The 8,133-nt window shown below is 45.5% G+C and overlaps 1 non-coding gene across 1 annotated transcript; it reads right to left on the bottom strand.

Moving 5' to 3' along the window:
- Positions 1 to 4,481: 4,481 nt before the first annotated feature.
- On the bottom strand, positions 4,482 to 4,583 carry LOC122230832. Its single transcript, XR_006207914.1, has one exon. It is a non-coding gene; the product is annotated as a U6 spliceosomal RNA (small nuclear RNA).
- Between the last annotated feature and the right edge of the window lie 3,550 nt (positions 4,584 to 8,133).

The following is an 8,133-nucleotide window of genomic DNA, read 5'->3' as shown; positions in this document are numbered from 1 at the left end:
AGAAGGAGGGAGGGACAGAGAGGGGGAGAGGGACAGAGAGAGAAGTGTAATTCAGGATAATACCAGAAGTGCTATTTCTAGGTCAAAGGTAAATACTGTGTACTTTTGTTAGATACCGCTCAATTCCCTTCATCAGGGGATGTACCATTTTGTATTCCCACCACCGTGTGTGAAAGCCTACTTCCTCACAGCCTCGCCACAGAGTAGTTTGTCAAGATTTTGAGGTTTTGTCCTGATGACAGGTGCACTGTAGCTTAAATTCGTGTCTTGTGACATGCACAGGGCTTTCATTCTTCTACCAGGTAAGTGGCTCCTGAGACCTTATTTCAGAGAAATGGCTTCCACTTAGGCTCCAGGTACTTGCTCTTCAACCCCAACCCCCCTTTCTTCCCTGTCTAGACAGATAAGCTCAGTCAGACTGTAGGAGTGGGATCCTCACTGTCATCATCATCATTATCAAATCTGCCTAGACAAGAGAGGGCACTCAACACATTTGTGCCAGTGGTACATTGGCACGGAACTGGACAGCTTCCCCTCCATCTCTTATATCTTCCACCTCAATATCCACAGCAGCCTCCTCTGGGGGGCACACAGACAACACCCTCCACATTGAGTGGTGACAAAAACGAGGTTCAAGGAGATGAAGTGGCTTGTCCAGCCTGTAAGCGGAGAATTTAGGACTAGGGATCACACGTTTGGGTCCCTACTGAGTGCCTGTAAAGTTAGGGTACAGTCCCCAAGACTACCCTCACTTCTGACACCACTGGCAAGTCCAAGGATTCCCACAACCACCCTAAGTTCAAGAATTCACTAGAAGGACTCTCAGAACTTGCTGAAACCTGCTATACTCACTGCTATGATTTATTAAGCGAAAGGATACAGATTAAAATCAGCCAAGGGAAGAGACACAGAGGGTCCAGGAGAGTTCCACACACAAAGCCTCCAGCTGTCCTCTCCCAGTGAAGTCATGGACAGTGTCAACTCTTGGAAACAATGTGTGGCAATATGCATGGACTACTGCCAACCAGGAAAGTTTACTCAAGCCATGGTGTAGAGTTAATTTTAATTGGGCTCTGATCGTGAGGACATGGTCAGTTGCCCACATGGCTGACCTCAGTCTCCAGTGTATCCAAGGATTGAGCTGATACTGCATGACCAACACCCCCACACAAATCACATTGTTAGACCATCTGGCACACGGCCCAAGGATCCAAGTAAACAAAATCACTCTTATCAGGGAGGACCTTCTCAGAGTTTAGAGATCACCTCCTGGCTGAGGGCAAAGACGAGATCTCTCTTTGGGCAAGGTTAATTCTCTACTGCACAGCGCCCTTTCCTTGTAATCCACTATGATAAGTGGGGGTACCGGCTCACCGCCACAGAGGGCTCGGCCTCTGCACCCACACAGCTGTGATGGAGTAATCCCCCTGGCTGAGCACCAGGACTGGGGAATGGAATCCAAGAATAACAGAAGGGAGGATGGCACAGGGGAACTCAGGAGTGAACTGAATGATGGCCTTTGGCAAGAAAAAGTACAATCGATGCTGGTGACTGAGAATTTGCATCTGATACTTTTCTCTGCTCACCAAGCGTGGAAGAAAAGTGCTAGTTTGAGCCCCTGTCTCTTGGGTCAGGCCCGGCTGGCCTCAGTATCATTCTCTGAGTGCATCCGGGACCCCTAGGTGGTGCCCATTTTCAGTTTAGGAAGCAAATTTAAAAAAACAAACAAAAAACAAAGAAACAAAAACAAGGAATCCAAAAGATTAACAAACCTCAGCCTTCTATCAAGTCACATTTCCTGCTGAGGTACTGTTACAGTGAAAACTGGCTTGCAATTTGTGCAAAAGGTGTTGAGTTCACCTCTTTATTCGCTTTTTAAATCTTAGCCGTGGGAATGTTGTGGACATTTGGAAAAATATTCCACCCCCAAATAGGACGAAGTTCAACAGAGATGAGGCCAGGGGTCACAACAGAGAGGAGAAGGAGAGGATGGGGCGACAGGGAGTTGGGAGTGAGCAGAGAAGTCTCATTCACTTTCCCTCAGAGCTTCCTCTACTGTGTTATCTGAAGGAGGACGGGAGACCTTTGCTCCGGCTCCCTGAGCCCATCCCAGCTGCTCTTTTCAGGATTTCCATTCTCTTCCAGCCTTCCCTGGAAAGGACCCCACAGCCACAGGCAGCTGTTTTATTTCTTCATAACACAGAAGGCTGGAAAGACCCAAACCCAACACCTGGGTTACCAAAGCGTTGGTGGGTGCTTATTTGGGCATAAGATTGAAATAAGACTTCTTACTCGAGACTTGCTCTTCCCTGCCCCCTTCCTCTTCCCTGTCTCATTCCCGCAAAGGAACCAGAACTTTCCTCCCAGGGATACTTTACTTATTGATTAACAAGTATTAACTGAGCATCTATTAATGCCAAGCATCGATGGGAGTGATGATGGGGAAACACAAATGATAAAAACAAACCAGAAAAATACCAGCGGGTGACCATTGCTTACAGGTGAGTAAAATAGTGTTTGGTAGAGAATGGGTGGGTGGTTTTCCCATGATCAGGAATGGTCTAAGAAGGTGACACTGAGGGGCACCTGGCTGGCTCAGTCAGAAGAACATGCAACTCTTGATCTCAGGGTCATAAGTTCGAGGCCCACATTGGTTATAGAGATTACTTAAAATAAATAAAAATTAAAAAAAAAAGGTGACATTGAAATAAAGGCTTGAAAGACAAGAATGGGCCAGCAATGTTAAGAGCTTCTGTGGGGAAAGAAAAGGGAAAAAACCTTGACTTGATGAACCAGCCCTGACTTGCCCCAGAAGATGTGGAATCAACTAGGGTGAACTGAACTGACTGAAACATGGCTTCTACACCTTGTGGAATGAGTGAAAGAGAAGTTTGTAGGGAAATTAAGAAAGCTACAGTTCTCTCCAAGAGGGGGAGAGGCAGGTTAAAGAACAGGGCTGTGGGCTGCTCTACTGAAACCCACCAAAAAGTCTCCAGGGTCTTCCTACCAGATTTGCCCCAGTGGGGACCTGCATTATTTTCAGCTTAGTGAAGTGGTAATGAGCAGGGACGCTGGCATCAGATGGATAAATCTTTGAATTCTGAGTGTGTGACTTTAGGCAGAAACTTAATGAGTTGGAGCCTCAGTCTCCTCCTTTGTAAAAGGGGTATAATGAACTCTCGCACTCAGGGAGGTCAGGAGGGCTAGATGTGATGGCCCGGCACAAGGGACCACAAAGGGCAGTGCCCAGCCCTTGGGGTGGCCCAGGAGGACTGCTCAGAGGGATAAGTAGGGTTCCCTTTGGCAGCCCCAGGGACAGGGTTAGGGTCAGGGTCTAAGAAAGGAGTAAGGAATGTCTTTACAATGTGGTGGGCTCTCTTCCAGCAAACTCCTGGCAAAGGCCAAAGGGCACTATCTCACGCTGCTGTTACATAACTGGTTATATAACTGCTTATGGGGAAACATAATTCTACTGAAGGCTGCGATTTAACAGCACCATTTGTAATTGTTTTAAAACACATCATTTCCCCACACCAACATGGAAACAGCCAGCAAAACAGGCAATGCAGGTGGCTTGTGACCATGTGTAAGGTTCGGATTTCTAGGGATTGTCAACATAAACTGAAAGAAAAAGGCAAAAGTAAGCCCATCTTGTTTTGGGACACAGTAGATCAGAATTCCAGTCCTGCTTGGGTAGCCTTGGGCAAGTTGCTTAACCCTTGCTACTCAAAGTGTGGTCCATGTGCCAGCAGTAGAAGGATACTTGGGAGCTTGGTGGCAATGCACAATTTCAGGCTCCACCCTAGATCTGCTGATTCAGAGCTTGCATTATTAACCAGATCTCTAGGTGATTTTAGGCGCGTGAGAACTGAGGAAGCATTCGTTATACTGCATACCTGAAATACAATATTGTATTTTAACTGAAAGTATTATTATTGTTATATCTTTTAAGTAAGCTCTATGCCCAACGTGGGACTTGAAATCATGACCCTGAGATCAAGAGTCATATGCTTTACTGTTGGACCCAGCCAGGTGCCCCTTAACTAACTGGAATTAAAACGGAAACTTAAAAAGCCAAAAAAAAAAAAAAGAACTGGGGAAGCATTTAACATCCCTGAGAGTCACTCTCCTAAGACAGGGGCCAAAGTGGCTTTTAAACAAATTAAATATAAGTATAAACAGCTTTTTTTTTCTAATTTGCTAAATCATTCTCACCAATTTATTCTTCCCAACAAGTTTTCAAATCCTTTGTAAGCACTCTGCCAAAAAAGAAAACCATTGGAATTCTCATTAGAATTGCATTAAAAATATAAAATAATTTGAGAATTGATATCTTTATAATATTTTCCTATCCAGGAACATGGGCTGTCTCTATACTCAGTCTTTTTATTTTTTATTCAAGTATAGTTAATATGAAGTGTTGTATTAATTTCAGGTATATAATATAATATAATGACTCAATGATTCTATACATTACTCATAATGATCAAATCTGCTTCACAAATTTTTATGTCATCCTTGTGTAGGGGTTATATTAATCTTCTTCATATAGTCCCGATTTTAGTATATGTGCTGCCAAGCAACCAATAAATATACCCAGCTTTTGAACAATTAAAAATTAACCAGGGCATGCCTGGCCGGCTCAGTTGGTGGAACACGCAATTCCTGATCTCATGGGTTGTAAGTCCCAGCCCCATGCCGGGTGTAGAGATTACTTAATGAAATCTTTAAAAACAAAATTAAGCAGAACAGCGAGTAAAAGTGAAAAAGCAAAGTCCTCCTCCATTCCCCAACTCCTCTTCATCCCACAACTCCTGCCCCCCCCCCCCCCCCCAGCCACTCCCTGAACCTTCTCCAGCTTGGCCTGGTATTGGGTCTTTCTCCTCTGCAGGCAGGCAACCCCTGCACTCTAGGCATTACTTGCCTGGAGTTTGGGGGGTGGCAGTAGAAAATCACCCTCCCGCCCACAAGCCAACATGCTCTTCAAAGAAATGTTCACTCTGATCTGGCTGACAGATCACTCCAATAGATCACTTCTTCCAATAGAGCCCATAGGAGGCGATGGTTCCAGGTCAAAAACTGGTCCGGCCACCTCTTAGCAAGTTATGAGGGGAGGTCCCTACACCTCTCTTAAGAATGTCAGGTTCTTGGGGCACCTGGGTGGCTCAGTCATTTGAGCAGCCAACTCTTGATTTCAGCTCAGGTCGTGATCTCATGGTTTGTGAGTTCAAACCCCACAGCGGGCTTTCTGCTGTCAGTGCAGAGCCCGCTTTGGATTCTCTGTCTCCCTCAATCTGCCCCTCCCCTGCTCATGCACACACATACTTTCTCTCTTTCAAAAATAAATAAACATAAAAAAAAAAAAAAAAAAAAAAAAAAAGAATGTCAGGGTCTTGTCACATGTCACTTATATTCTTGGTTTGGAGCATCAGTTGTTATTCCCGGACAGGGGTCTGCTACAGTTCTCCAAATCTGCAGTTGGTGGATTGACTCCAGAGACGGAATCTGTCCCAATGCTCATTTCATGGTCAGCTCCTTCAATATGAACGTGACATGATCGAAATGTGACTTCCCTTCATGTGGGCCATTCTAGACGCTCTAAGGGAAATCAACCAGCATTTTGGGCTTCCCTGACTGCTCAGATACCTTCCATCTTTCTCCAGTTTTAAGAGTCTGGGCATCTTGGCCCAACTTAAAATCTAAGGTTCTCATCCGTCATCTCAACTAATGAACAATAAATATTATATACTCTGCTGATTTCTGTGTAAAATGATTCTAGTACCAATCCTCATGTGCGTGTGTTGGGGGAGGGGCTCCCCACACCGTTCAACAAGTATCCGGACACCAGCTAGGTGTCCTACAGTTCAACTCAATTCTGCCACCATCTACCCAGAGAAAGCATTAGATTCCACAGGTTGAGGTCTCAGTCCTGCAAGAATGGTCTCACCACCCCTCCACCTCAGAAGCTTATCATAAGCCCAATTTATCACCTGTGCTTCTGACCAGCCAGCTGTAGATCCGAGGTTCTAATGGCCCCCTCCTTGGGCTTGATTAATTTGTTAGAGCGGCTCACAGAAATGAAGAGGAACATGTCGCTTGCTAGATTACTGGTTTATTATCAAAAGAAGATATGCCTCAGGAACAGCCAGCTAGAAGAGATGCATAGGGCAAAGGGGGGAAAGGGTGGAGAGCTCCCATGCCCTCTCCCGGGGTGCCACTCTCCCTAAATCTCCACATGTTCACCCACCCACAAGCTCTGTACACCAGTCCTTTTGGGATCTTGTGGAGATCTCGCTGGATAGGTCTGACTGATTAAACCACTGGCCACTGGTGAGATCCAACCTCCAGCCCTCCCCCCCCCCCCTTGTGTAGGGCAGGGGAGGCGAAATTAAGTTCTGACCCTTGAGGCACACGGTTGGTTCTCAAGGTAACCGGTTTCCATCCTTAGGTGCTTTCAAAAGTCACCTCGCTAATGCTCTTATCACTTATGGAATTGCAAGGGCTTTTTAAAGGAGCTCTGTGCCAGACATGGAAAAAGATCACATATATATTTCAGCACAGTATCACACTGGACACAAATATCCTTTCCTTAGCGAAATGCGGACTTGAGGAACATAAGCAGCCTGCATCTTCTTTTGATACCAATTGATTGATCCATCAAATATTTATTAAGAGTTCGCTCTGTGCCAGTGCTATGCTGGCACTAGTGGTTTCATGATGAGTAAGACAGGCAAGGTCAAGGTTGAAGAAGGACACTCCTGTGAGCTGGCTTTCAGTTATTTCTAATTCTAAAGGAAAAGACTCTCTGAAAACTGAAAAACTTACCTCAGTCTTGTTGAAAGTAAACTGAAGCATATTAAACATTTTAAGACTTGGAGCAAAAATCGACCGCAATCAGACAGCACCCAATCTAACAGATAGGAGCCCCAAGGAGCTCCTAGCTGAAAATGAAAGACTTTTATAGGCAGAAGGGAACAGGAACAAGGGAATTATACTGGGCAAAAAAGTGGGTTGGTTACTGAAAGGTTACTTTTCTTTGGGGACGGCAGGGAGTCTCTCAGGCAGAACACCTAACTATTGCTGATTCCTGACTGACTGGTTTGAGATTCCATTTCTGGGAGAGCCAAAACTGTAGTTCAATTAATTCTCGGTTTGGTGATGTGGGGCTTAACATAAGCAACTCAATTTTGGGCTGGCTGGCTTGTTTTTAAGTCCCAACCAAAGGTGAATTTTTTTTTAATGCCTATTTATTTATTTTGAGAGTGAAAATGAGAGACAGAGGGTGAGCAGGGGAGGGGCAGAGAGGGAGAGAGAGGATCCCAAGCAGGCTCCACACTGTCAGCATAGTGGGGCTCAAACTCACGAACCATGAGATCCTGACCTGAGTGGAAATCAAGAGTCTGATTAACTGACTGAGCCACCCTGGTGCTCCAACCAAAGGTGAATCTTATATCCTAAAAATTTGCTTCGTAGTATTTTTAATAGTTAAGCATTTAAAAAAAACTATAATATTTTTGGAAAAATTAACACAGTACATGAACATGGCAAAGTCAAATGGCCCAAAAGGCTATACAGGTAAAAGCCCTTCCCTTCCTTCCCAACCCTGTTTCTGGCTCCCTCTCCCAGGGCTGCTAGGTGAAGTTTTGGACTTAATGCCTAAGTGGGGCCTCCTGGCCAGCTCTCCTTCTCCTCAGTCCTATCTGAGATCTTTGGACCCGAGGGCTTTGGCTTGCTGGACAAAGGGGGCGGGGTGAGGACAAGTCCCCAGTCCCCACATGAGGCCCTGAGTTCTCATACCCCATCAGCTATCGGGAGTAGAGATAGAAGTCATTCATTCTCAAATGCTTATTGATTGATCCAGGCATTTGGAACACACTGGCCAGTAAAACAAACAAGTCTCTGCACTCATGACAGCTCACATTCTAACGGGGGAGGACACGGTGAAATGCAAACATGAAAAGTAAATTACAGGAATGAGTAAACCTTCCTTCTTGGGGGTGGAGAGCTGGTGGCAGCGGGGGGGGGGGGTGGCGAGTGCCTGGCTTAACGTTTGCTTTCTTGCTACTCTTACTGCAAACTAAAGAGCTGTAAGTTGGGAAGTGGGCAGTGCAAGGGGTCAGTGGCTATCACCGA

The sequence above is a fragment of the Panthera tigris genome, chromosome C2 (genome assembly GCF_018350195.1).
Source record: "Panthera tigris isolate Pti1 chromosome C2, P.tigris_Pti1_mat1.1, whole genome shotgun sequence".
NCBI lineage: Eukaryota > Metazoa > Chordata > Mammalia > Carnivora > Felidae > Panthera > Panthera tigris.
The sequence above is the reverse complement of the archived record's forward strand: the minus strand, read 5'-3'. Positions and strand labels throughout refer to the sequence as shown.